General features: G+C 38.0%; 1 pseudogene; it reads left to right on the top strand.

Moving 5' to 3' along the window:
- The first annotated feature begins 8,489 nt into the window (after positions 1–8,489).
- LOC120780209 lies at positions 8,490–8,692 on the top strand (annotated as a pseudogene).
- The last annotated feature ends 2,193 nt before the right edge of the window (positions 8,693–10,885 follow it).

Here is a 10,885-nt window from a genome sequence, read left to right as displayed (position 1 = left end):
CAACAAGTAAGATCCAGAAAGCAGCAATAAAGTAAAGCAACATAGCTGCAAAGGGTAAGAATATAAAGAAACAGAGTATGAAGGTGAGCGTCAGGAACGCAGACGTATGCGGCGTCCATAGTGGTAGAAGTAGAGAGGGTAGCAACAAGACATTCGTAGCGCTGTAAAGCAGAGAAGGCAGCAACAAGGCATTCGTAGCGGAGTAAAGCAGAGAAGGCAGCAACTAGGCGTTCGTAGCAGAGAAGGCAGGAGCAAAGCGTTGGTAGCGGTATAGTAGCAGAGAAGTGAACAAATACAGTAGCGGTAACCAAAAGAGGAGAACTGTAAAACAATTCACAAGTACAGTTGAGGCGAATAAAGTAAGGCCATATAATTTTATATTCATATTATAATTCAAATTCAATTTAATAAATTTTGTAATTCAATTTCATTTTACAAATATTATTCCAATATTATTATTCGACATAATTTTAATAAACTTTGTAATCATTTTCATTTTGTAACATATTGTAAAATTTTTTAAGAATTTGCGGAATTTTATTTTTTTAATACGTATATAAAATTTAAAATTTGTAATATTTCACTTCTTCCTTAATTTGTATTGATATTGATTTTGTAATTGCATTGGTAAGAGCATTGTAAGACAATGGACCGCGGACAGATATTAGCATTGACTGTGGACGGACTTAGGGAAAACTTGGAAAGGTTGGGATTAGTAGCTAGTGGACGGAAAACCGTACTGCAGGTCAGATTGCTGGAACAGGAGGATGAGGCCGATGACGCCGGTAGTAGACGTAGCGTGAATACACCGATTGTAGAGCGATCGATGTTTACACTTCGTGATGTGGAAGATTCCATGACTCCATTTAGTGGTTCAGGACAGCCTAATTTTTAACAATGGCTACAAGACTTCGAAGATAATGCGGAAGCTGTACAGTGGAATGAACTACAGAAATATATCTATGCCAAGCAATTACTGAAGGGAGCTGCAAAGATGTTCGTACGTGGTCAAGTTGGTATTTGTAGTTGGAGTTCGTTGAAATCAACATTGAAAAGCGAGTTTGGTACCACCGTATCAGCAATTGATGTACATCGTACATTGAGAAACCGACGTAAACGACAGAACGAAGATATGCGTGAATACCTATATTGTCTGATGGAAATCGGGAAACCTATAAACTTAGATGACCACAGCCTTATAGAGTATTTCGTCGATGGTATTCCGGATTCTAAAGTAAACAAATCAAATTTATACCAAGCAAGGTCTATCGGTGATCTCAAAGAGCAGATCAAAATTTACGAACGAATCAACGCTGGAAAGCCTCCATTCCAATTTGCAAATCCGTTGAAATCATCGTCGTCAAACAGAGTAACATCGAATTTCAATCCCGGAGATAGGAAGTATTTTAGATGCGGAGAAAGTTCACACATGGCTAAAGATTGTCCACAGGGCAGATTCACCTGCTACAGTTGCGGAAGAGAAGGACATAAAGCATCGGAATGCAAAACTTTCGTCAAAGTCAACAAGCCAGAAAGGGGTGCGAAAGGGTGTATGAATACAATGAGGAAGATAAGCAGGAACAGCAATTTATTATTCAAAGATTTGATTTTTACGGCACCTAATAGGATGCCCCAAGCGATGTCTGCGTTAATTGATACTGGTTCCGATTTGTGTCTAATTCGGAATGATGCTTTGTTGATGCTACGGTTTGATGTTGAATTAAGTAACGAAAAGAAGTATTTAGCTGGCATTGGCAACAGCAAATTGGTAACCATGGGCAGTTTTACGATATCAATGGTTATAGACAATATACCTTTGGAAGTTAAGTTTCATGTCGCAAATGAGCGTGATTTAAGTTATTATGCCGTGATAGGGAATGATATCCAGAAGCAAGTAGATTTGATAGTGACTGAGGAAGACGTTAAATTTTGCAAGAAAGGGTCGAAGCAGGTAAAGGGAGTGCAGCAGAAGACTGGCAGAAGTGTTTGTACCGAAGAAGTTTCATCTGAGGGGTGTGGAGAAGAAGTTGGTGCCAAGGGGCACGTGGACGTGGTTAATGAACCGCGTGGTCGCTGTGAGGTGTCGAAGGGTGTTTCAAAGGAACACGTGATGTGCGATAGAAGGCACGACATACCTGAGAATGGTGATACTGGAGAGTACGTGAGGGCAGTCAGAGAACTGCGTGGACACAGCAAGGTGTCGGATGGTGCTATCAAGAGGTACGGAGGAGAATCAGAGTCAGAGAAGCACGTGGAAGAAGATAGTGGACTTCGCAAACATGGGAGAAGGTCGAGTGGAACAATAGAAAAGTACAGCGTAAGCGTAAAGGAGCGCTTAGTTGCAGAGTCAACAACTAATAAGCGAGCCCAAGTAGCTGATAGTATGAAGCGTGGCGAGGCATCAACGTCATTATACGGAAGTGCCGATGTATGCGCTGTGAAGAGGAACAGTATGGAACAAGATGAGAATCGGATTAATGAATTGATTGGCGAGTTTGGAGACATCTTTTTGGCTTCTGATATGAGTGTAGCATCACATATCGATCTGCAGCATCTCAGTCACACGCATGCGGTGATGATAGATAAGTTGATAACCGGGTATCGACCAGCGAAGAACGTGAAGTCGTCTGTCGTGATGAAAATTGTAATGAAAGACGAAGAGCCGGTATACGAGAGGCCGAGGCGAGTATTCTACGTAGATAAGATTTGGGTCGATGAGCAAGTTGGACGATGGTTGGAAGAAGGGGTCATTAAACCCAGCACATCGGAATATGCATCACCAATTGTTCTGGTACCTAAAAATAACGGTAAAAAGAGGATATGCTGCGATTATAGGAGATTGAATGCGAAAATACTAAGGGACAATTTCCCGATGCCATTGATGGATGAAGTAGTCGAGTGTTTGCAAGGTGCCCAGATATATACGACACTTGATTTGGTAAATGGATTTTTTCACGTGCCCGTAAGCGCCGAATCAACAAAATATACGTCACTTGTTACGGGTACCGGACAGTATGAGTTTTTGTATGTACCATTTGGAATTTGTAATTCACCAGCAGTGTTTGTGAGATTCATTCTAGCCGTATTCAGAGATTTGATAAAAGATGGGATCGTGATTGCGTACATGGATGACCTTATAATTCCTTCCAAAGATGAATTCGAGGGCATCAAGAACTTGGAAGTTGTGCTGAAGACAGCTGCAGCTAGTGGATTGCGAATCAATTGGAGCAAGTGTCAGTTTCTGGTGAGGAAAGTTGAGTTCCTGGGTTATATTATCAAGAATAGTTGCATAAAACTATCCGAGGCGAAGACGAACGCCACCAAACAATTCCCGCTGCCACGTGATAAAAAAGCTATGCAACGATTCCTTGGACTAACCTCGTACTTTAGGCGATTCATCGAAGGTTACGCAACAATTGCGAGACCATTGTCAGAAATGTTGAAACAAGATATCAGATATGAACTAGGTGATGAGCAACTATTAGCATTTGAGCAACTAAAAGCGGCACTAATCAATGCGCCAGTTTTAACGTTATACGATCCGCGAGCAGTAACAGAGGTGCATACAGACGCATCGAAATTCGGAAATAGGGCAGTACTATTGCAGAGGAATAGAGATGATCAGAAATTTCATCCAGTCCAGTATATGAGTCGGAAGACGAAACCGTGTGAGGAGTTTTACCATTCGTACGAACTCGAAGTCTAAGCCATCATCGAAGCACTCAAGAAATGGCGTGTATATCTGATAGGTATTAAATTCCGAATAGTAATCGATTTTAATGCGTTCGCCATGACGATGAAGAAACGAGACGTACCCTTAAGAGTTTCGCGCTGGGCAATGTATTTACAGGATTTTGATTACGAAATAGAGCATCGAAGTGGCACTAAAATGAGGCACGTAGACGCGTTGAGCAGAGTTTCCTGTCTACTCATGGAAGATTCATTGCGACACCGGTTAAAGCAAGCTCAAGAAGAGGACAATTGGGTTAGAGCTGTACGGAAGATTTTAGAAAAGGGCGAATACGAGGATTACTATATGAAATACGACATATTACAAAAGGACCCCATCAAAGAGTTGATAGTAGTACCTTCACTCATGGAGGAGGAAGTGATAAGGATTGCACATAAACAAGGTCACTTATCCAGTAAGAAAACCCAAGACATAGTGGAGAAAACATATTATATCCCACAGTTGAAAGCGAAAACATCTTGCGTAGTGGAAAGCTGTATCGAATGTTTGGTAAACGAAAATAAAGTAGGGAAAAAGGAAGGCTGGCTGAATCCAATTAACAAGGAGGACTGTCCTTTAGGTACATACCACGTCGACCACGTTGGACCTATGGAAATGTCGAAGAAATCTTATAATTATTTGCTTGTGGTTGTCGACGCATTTTCCAAATTTGTTTGCCTTATCCAACAAAAAACACGGGAGCAGAGGCAGTAGTTGACAGACTTAGAAAGCAGTCGTCGGTATTTGGAAATCCAAAGCGCATAATCAGCGACAGAAGCTCCGCTTTTCAAAGAGTCCTGTGTGAAAGAAGGTATTCAGCATCTAACAATTGCCACGGGTGTTCCAAGGGGGAACGGACAGGCTGAGCGAATACACAAAATCGTGATACCTATGACATCGAAATTATGCCACGAAAGTCCTGGTGAGTGGTACAAACATGTAGAACGCGTACAACAGACTATTAACAACACTCCACCTCGTAGTACAAAAATATCGCCGTTTAAGATATTAACTGGATTAGAAATGCGAGTGGCTGAAATGCCGAATCTGGAAGAGCTTTTAGAAAACTTCGCAACAGAAGAAATTGACTCAGAGCGTGAGAAAAGCCGTCTTCAAGCGAAAGAGAACATAGTTCGTTTACAAGAAGAAAATCGCAAGACCTACAATGTTCGTCGTAAAGCTGAAGTTGAGTAGAAAATTAATGAACTGGTAGCAATCAAACGTACACAGTATGGATCTGGGCTGAAGCTGAAGCCAAAATATCTTGGACCGTACAAGATCATTAAGCAGTTGAAACATGGCAGATACGAAGTTGTGAAAGTTGGAGATCACGAAGGACCCGGACGCACGACTACCGACGCGGAATTCATGAAAAAATTTGATCCTTCATTCGGGTCGAATGAAACTGCAGGATGGCCGATTGTGGGAAGCGATGACAAGACAACACGTAGTGAGCACACCTATTTATACGTACGCATACTCACCTCACTTACAAAGAGCAACCCTGACCTATGACAATAGGCAGCACTGATAGGGCACAACCAACTTAACAAACAGGACAAAAGCACAGTCGATAAACAGTCATCACACATATAGGACGGTCAAACGGACGGACTTCACATATTCAGTTTGTACATGAACATTAACATTTATGTATTTTAAATAAAAGTGTATGCTAATTATAAAGTTGAACCAAGTGCGTTTATTTGGAAGGGCTATCCTACATACAAGAAATGAACAAATACCTAATTCCTGTTGAGGAACGCCCTTTACAATTTTTAAGCTATGCTTTTCTTAGTAATGATATCCAGAGTTCGTAAAACCATCAAAATACGCTCTTGCTCTGATGAGTAATATTCTGCAAGAGAACATCATTTCAAATACTCAGGAGCGCAAGCTTAACTAACATTCTCATCACAAAAAACTCCTCACGTATTTGGCTCACTCATATATTAGCATGAGCGAGCATTTTTAAAAGATAACTATTTGCCTAACGCATCATCTTTATTTTTATCGCTCTGAGTGTTCAAGTGATGCGAAAAATAAAACTCATCTTTATACTCTCGCAACAAAGTTGCTAAGGAGAGTATTATAGTTTTGTTTACATAACCCCACCAACAACAATTAAACTTTAACATAAATTTATAAATATACATACTCTCTAAGAGAATAAGAAATTGCTCAAGTGCACTCTCTGCTGCATAACTGACTTTATCAGCGATACAAAATACTGAGTGATAAAACCTGAGATGAGAAAAAGAAACTTAGCGCTCTTGTGAGGAGTATTATTTTGAGGAGCACGTACGTATGCGGAAAATATTGGAGCGAAAAGATAAGATAAGTATTAAAGAGAAATATTCTAGAAGAGCACTCTTTCCTTTGAACTCACAATTGAGGAAATCAAAATTTATTGCTCCTCAATTGTGTTGTAGTGAGGAGGAAGATAAAAATTTTACTCCTCAGTGATGAGTATTTGCGAACTCTGATGATATCAGGATTATTTATATACGCCTCAGTAAAGGCATGTAAATGTTACCAGATTAAACAAGAAGCCAAAAAACGCCGAACTTTCAAGCAGGTGGAAATGAAAGTACAGCGACTCCAAACACAGCGCCTTTGAAATAAGGACATTTCATTTTAATAGAGGGGAGAGTTAAGGAAGATAACAATCCTTGTCATACTCACGAACCCAAATATATCAACAAATCCTTATCAGCTGTAAACATAACAAGAAATAAATATAGTTTAAAAAAACTAAAAAACACGCTTTTAAAACATATCAAACTAAAAAGTGAAAAAAAAAAATTCTTTGTATAAACTAACAATAATAATGAAGCAAAATTTCCTGCATTATTGTGAGAAAAGCGTGGAATGCTCGATATATGAAAAATATGTCACCAAAATTTCTATTGACGATTTTACGAATTATTACTTCTTAACCGAAACATTTCTTTTAAAGCTTCACTGTTACGTGGGGTTTTACCTGTCAACTTTGAACAGTCGAGTTCTTCAATTCGAATACCGTCCAAAGATCTACAACGACTAAGTGCTACATAAGCTTGTCCAGCAGCAAACAGTCGAGAGCCGTGGTAAAGTACTGCATGATCTACTGTATAACCAGAGAACGTATATTTATAAATTTATACAACCTTGAATCTTATGAACGGTCGACACCCAACTCAGTATGCTATTAAAATGTCACCAAAACTAGTTTTATATAGATGTTGCATACTTTTAAGCACTGCTTTTTGGTGAGCTGCTTAAACTTACTATCGTCTTCCTACAGTGCCGCTCAAATACTCGAGGTTTCTGTACCACTTAAAAAAGTTACAAATATACATACATACATACATACATACATACATACATACATACAAGTGAAGCTAATAAAAGCGTATTAAAAACGTTAACTTCGGTTGCACCGAAGCTAATATACCCTTCATTATTATTGTTAGTTTATACAAAGAATTTTTTTTCACTTTTTCTTTTAGTAACTATGTGTTCAGTTTGTATGGCCGCTATTTGCTATAGTTACCCGATCTGAACAATTTCTTCGGAGATTACATTGTTACTTCAGAAAACAATCTATACCAAATTTGGTGAAGATACATTGTCAAATGCGAAAGTTTTCCATAGAAGAACTTGATTCCAATCGTTCAGTTTATATGGCAGCTATATGTTATAGTGGTCCGATATCGGCCGTTCAGACAAATGAGCAGCTTCTTGAAGAGAAAATGACGTTTGCAAAATTTCAAAAGGATATCTTAAAAACTGAGGGACTAGTTCGTATATATACAGACGGACGGACGGACGAACGGACAGACAGACGGACATGGTTAAATCGACTCAGCTTAACATACTGATCATTTATATATATCTACTTTATAGGGTCTCCGACGCTTCTTTCTGGGTGTTACAAACATCGTGACAAACTTAATATACCCTGTTCAGGGTATAAAAATATGTATCATAACATACTATATACATACACTAGGGTGTGTCATTCTGAGGCAACCTTTTTTTTCAACTGAAAAACAGGCTAAAAACTTACGAAAATGTGAAAAAGAAAGTCACTCAAAAGATGAGCTCTTAATATTAATATTAAGAGGTGCCTATTTCAAATTTTCTGTTTTCCATATAAATTACATGGAAAAAAAATCATTTTTTTGTGGTGGTTATTGTTTGGAGGTTATTGAAGTTATACTTCTTATACGAGTTCGGAAAAGGTTGCGATAGATTCAGGTTGCGCAACCTTGATCAATATGAATCTACGCAACCTTGTCTGCGAAGATGTTCGAGCAGCAAGCGAAGCGGTGACAATCGGCGATCGTTTGTTCGTTTCTTTCGGCACAGCTCGGCTTTTCTTCCAACAACCCAATTTTGCCATGCTTATGCTGTTGTTGTTTTTGCAGAACAATATTTCAATTTTTGATTGGTGATATATTCAATTAAAAATAAATTCTGTTGGGATTCGAACCTACGTGCTCGTCGTAACTTTTCAAGCGCTTACCACCAACACCACCATTGACACTTGTATTGTGTTGTTCTAATTATGGTTTGGTTATGCATGAAAGAAATATACAATGGATCGCCGATTGTTACCTCTTTCCTTGTTGCTGCTGCGCATATGTATGTTTGTATGCTTGTGCATTATTGAAGTTATGCTTCTTTTTCTTTCGTTTGTCTTTCATTTCTGCGAATTCTCAACTATTTTGCGTATATTTTGGTTGAAATACTCTGCGTTGGCCGTTGAAAAATTAAGGCTATACTTTACAGGATCATTTCTGTAGTTAGTCTTCATTTAAATTTTTCGGAAATCGACCCGCGATGACGAGGTATATCGTTTTATCTGACAGCGTGAGGTTTATGAACTTCATTTCTAATATTGTGTTGTGGCATATTAGAAATGATGTTTCTTCGAAAATCGCTGGCTTACAACGGATAAAACGACTTCTGAGTGGTGATTTTAATGAATAAATTCCAAGGTTTTACGCAAAAATAATGCTGTCAATAAGTACAGTATGCTTTTGTATGCGTGCGCATTATTTTTCTTTCGTTTGTCTTTCATTTTTGCGAATTCTCAACTATTTTATGTGACTTTATTTCTTTCGTCTCTCTTTTTTTTGTGCGAATTCTTTGAATTTCCGAACGCGCACATGCGTATACATACATTCATATGCATTCATATGAGCATGTGCAGATACACAAGATAGGATAGAAAGATGTATGCCTTTTAACATCGTATACTACACTAATAAATAATTTTCGTACTAATAGAAATTAAATTCATCACAGCAATATTATGTATATGTATATTAGGTATATTGTTGTGATAAATTTCATTTCTATTAGTAAGAAAAATATTTATTAGTATAGTATTACGATGTTAAAATGCAAAAATTAAAGACTAAGTCCGTCGAGATTCGTACCTGCGTTCACATTGTGACTTTTTATGTGCTTACCACCAACACCACTATTGACACTTTCGTGGCGTTGCAGAGGCTTGGACGATGACAACAACTGATGAGTCGACGTTGCGAGTTTTCGAGAGAAAAGTTCTGCGAAAGATTTATGGTCCTTTGCGCGTTGGCCACGGCGAATATCACATTCGATGGAACGATTATCTGTATGAGATATATGATGACATTGACATAGTTCAGCGAATTAAAAGACTGCGGCTACGCTGACTAGGTCATGTTGTTCGAATGAACGAAAACACCCCAGCTCTGAAAGTATTCGACGCAGTACCCACCGGGGGAAGCAGAGGAAGAGGAAAACTTCTACTCCGTTGAAAGGACTAGGTGGAGAGGGACCTAGCTCTGCTTGGAATATCCAATTGGCGCCACGTAGCGAAAAGAAGAAACGAATGGCGCGCCGATATACCGTAATGGCACAATTCCGATTTCTTTGGCGCCGCGATCTGAAGGTACCGTTGGAAAGAGTATTCCAGCAGACTTCGCTACCATCGCATTATCGAATATGCAATTTCATTCTATTTAAATTTTAGTTAATTAACATATTATATCAAAATATAATTAGTGTCCGAAAAGTTTTGAAGTGTGAAGAAAAAACTATACATGTTGCGAATTTAGTGCGGAATCGATGTTAGTGTATTTTTTATAAATTTTTTTTATTAAATTGCGTTCATTAACAACTATCCTAGCCTACAAATTAATTTGTATAGCTCACTGATTTCATAACGAATTTGTATACCCTGAATTCGTATACGAACTAGTCCCTCGGTTTTTAAGATATCGTTTTGAAATTTGGAAACGTCATTTCCTCTTCAAGAAATTGCTCATTTGCCGGAACTCCCTATATCGGACCCCTATAACATTTAGCTGCCATACAAACTGAACGATCGGAATCAAGTTCTTGTATGGAAAACTTTTGCATTTGACAAGATGTATTCACGAAATTTGGTATAGATTATTTTCTAAGGTAACAATGTAATCTCCGAAGAAATTTTTCAGATCGGTTAATTTATATGCTTTAGTTACCATACAAACTGAATGATCGGAATTAAATGCTTTCATTGGAAACTTCCTCATTTGACGATATATCTTTACGAAATTTGGTATGAGTTATTGTTCATAGAAATAATGTAATAACAGAAGAAATTGTTCAGATCGGCTTACTATAGCATACAGCTGCCATACAAACCGAACGATCGGAATCATGGGCTTGTATGGAAAAATTTCGCATTTGACGAGGGTACTTCACGAAATTTGACATCGATTACTGCTTAAGGTAGTAATATAATCTCCGAAAAAATTGTTCAGATCGGATTACTATAGCATATAGCTTCCCTACGAACTGAACACATAGTTATTAAAAGAAATGCACCTGTGAAGGGTATATTAGCCGAAGTTAACGTATTTTCTTATTTATTCTTGTTTTTATAAAAAATTATTAATTTTTGGAAATATTAAATAAAAAAGCAAAGAAATAAGATAACACGTTTTTTACACAAATATTGTTATAATAAATTTTCTTAGTTAATTAATTAAAATTTCATCTTCAAGAAGTAACTCATATTCGGTGTGTATTTTTTAAAACTTTCATCTTTTTACAGAAAACTGTCAAGTCTTCGTGGAAGAGCAAGAAGTCGACGTACTCAGAACGCGCAATTGATCCATGATCGTCGCTTTAATA

The sequence above is a fragment of the Bactrocera tryoni genome, unplaced genomic scaffold, assembly GCF_016617805.1.
Source record: "Bactrocera tryoni isolate S06 unplaced genomic scaffold, CSIRO_BtryS06_freeze2 scaffold_232, whole genome shotgun sequence".
Taxonomy (NCBI): domain Eukaryota; kingdom Metazoa; phylum Arthropoda; class Insecta; order Diptera; family Tephritidae; genus Bactrocera; species Bactrocera tryoni.
The sequence above is the reverse complement of the archived record's forward strand: the minus strand, read 5'-3'. Positions and strand labels throughout refer to the sequence as shown.